The sequence below is a fragment of the Bidens hawaiensis genome, unplaced genomic scaffold (assembly GCF_021521415.1).
Source record: "Bidens hawaiensis isolate Kalapana, Puna unplaced genomic scaffold, B.hawaiensis_p1.1 tig00074652_1, whole genome shotgun sequence".
In the NCBI taxonomy this organism is placed as follows: Eukaryota; Viridiplantae; Streptophyta; class Magnoliopsida; order Asterales; family Asteraceae; genus Bidens; species Bidens hawaiensis.
In genome coordinates, this window is record NW_027502947.1 from 2,741 (window position 1) to 5,480 (window position 2,740).

Genomic DNA, 2,740 nt, shown 5'->3' on the forward strand with positions numbered 1-2,740 from the left:
ATAACATTCTAGACACCATAACTACTATCCATGCATATCAATTACACCATACATACATAGTTAGGGTTTTATTTGATCTCAAACTCAAAGACACAACAATTAACATGCAATAATATCAAAACTAGTTATCAAATCATCATCAATACACCATCAAATCAACAACAATCATATGAACACCATACATAGGAAAAATCGGACCCTAGGGTTTGTAATTTATACCTTCAAAAGCACCAATACAAGCAATAGGAAGGTAGGAGATGGCTAGAAACGGATATAGGATGCTTCAATTGTGAAAGACAAGATCAAAATCCAAGAGGTATGTGTGTGTGTGTGAACCGATTGTGAGGAGAGGGGGGGGGGGGTTTGGCCGGTCGGTTTTGGGAAGAGGGAGAGGGAGGAGAGGTTAGGGTTTTATAATGTTAATAATAATAACATGTTACACTTTAGTCCCTAAACTTCCAAATGTTACATCTCTAGCTTAATTAATTGGGTTCTTGTTTCTTGTTTAGCATTCCACATAACATAATCAAGTAACACATATGTCTAACACATAATTATCACATAATTATTGTTTTGACGTTTTTTGTTTATTCACTAATCGTTTGCGTCAACTCGTTTGCGTTTCGGTGCAATTCCCCGAAAGACTACACATGTAGTAAGTGTCAAGCGTCATTTAAACCCTAGTTTAAATGTAATGAGGTGTGCGTTATAGATTCAGTGATCTAAAGTTTGAATTGACGGAGTTGAGTTAACGGAGTTAACCTGAAATTGACGATTGTCACATTATTCCCATGTTAAAGAATTTTCGTCCCGAAAATTTGAGTCAAGTCGTGATGAGTGTCTGAAAAAGTAAGAAAAATTTTCAGTTTGTCATATCATCCCCTAGTAGAAAGAAATTTCATCCCGAAATTTAATTCATACCTCCGGTGATTTCTGACTGTTTGCCGAGTTTCGCTGTTTTCTGTGTTTGGTCAGCCCTTCAAAAAGGTGAGGATACTTTTTCATCATTTGATCCTCGCGTTCCCACGTGAACTCCGGTCCACGTCTCGAGTTCCAACGAACCTTAACAATTGGAATTTTGCTGTGCTTGAGCGTTTTGGTTTCCCAATCCAAAACCTCAACTGGTTCTTCAATGAAGCGTAACTGTTCATCAAATTGCAGTTCATCCAAAGGGACTACTTGAGTTTCATCGGATAGGCATTTCTTTAAATTCGATACGTGAAAAACATTGTGTACACTGCTGAGTTCCGCAGGTAAGTCCAGCCCGGTACGCCACTGGATCAACGCGTTCCGTTATCCGGTAAGGACCAACATATCGTGGGTTGAGTTTGTTTCGCTTTCCAAAGCGAACCACAACCTTTCCAAGGTGAGACTTTGAGTAACACTCGATCGTTCACTTGAAATTCGAGAGGTTTTCGGCGCTTGTCGGCGTAACTCTTTTGGCGATCTCGTGCTGCTGCCATGCCGATTTTGGATTTGAACAATCTTTTCCGAAGTTTCGAGTACCAGTTCTGGACCAGTGATTTGGCTGTCACCCACCTCTGCCTAGCAGAGTGGTGATCGACACTTCCGTCCGTACAGTGCTTCAAACGGCGCTGCTTTAATACTTGCGTGGTAGCTGTTATTATAAGAAAACTCTACCAAAGGTAAGTGAGGTTCCCAACTTTTTCCGAAATCCAACACACAGGCACGCAGCATGTCCTCTAAGGTCTGAATAGTTCGTTCACTTTGCCCATACCGTCTGAGGATGGTATGCTGTGCTCATAACAAGACGGGTGCCTAGTGCGCTCTGTAGTGACTTCCAAAAGTGCGAAGTGAAACGAGAATCTCGATCGGAAATGATTGAGACAGGCACTCCGTGTCTAGACACCACTTCTTTCATGTAGACGCGAGTCAGTCTTTCCATTTTGTCCGATTCCTTAATCGCTAGAAAGTGTGCCGACTTAGTCAAACCGGTCAACGATCACCAGATGGTATCGCATCCCGTCGGTGTCTTAGGTAATCCCGTGATGAAGTCCATTGAAATGTGTTCCCATTTCCACATTGGAAGTTCCGGTTGTTGTAGTAGGCCAGATGGTTTTCTGGTATTCTATTTTGACTCGGGCGCAAGTCAAGCATTTGCTCACGTAGGTGGCAATGTCGGCTTTCATGTTTGGCCACCAGTAAAGTGCCTTTAAGTCATGGTACATCTTATCTGAGCCAGGGTGGATAGAATATCGGGACTTGTGTGCTTCGTCCATCACTAGAGTTCTCAACTCTCCGTATCGTGGAACCCAAATCCGGTTCTCAAAATATTGGACCCCCGTCCGATTTGGTTTCAAGTTGCTTGTTTCAATGCCCCGCATGAGTTCTGATGGAAGATTATCATCTTTCAAAGCTTCGAGTTGCGCCTCGCGAATTTGATCGGGTAAGTTGGCATGAATCGTGAGTTGCAATGCTCGCACTCGCCTGGGTTTATCAGTTTCTTTCCTGCTGAGAGCGTCGGCCACTACATTGGCCTTGCCAGGGTGGTACTTGATGGCACAATCATAATCCTTAAGCAGCTAGACCCAACGACGCTGTCGCATGTTCAGCTCCTTCTGATCGTAGATATGTTGGAGACTCTTGTGGTCGGTGTAAATGGTAAACTTGGTACCGTACAAGTAATGCCTCCATATCTTAAGGGCAAACACCACAGCTCCGAGTTCCAAATCATGGGTCGTGTAGTTCTTCTCGTGAACCCGTAGTTGTCAAGAGGCAT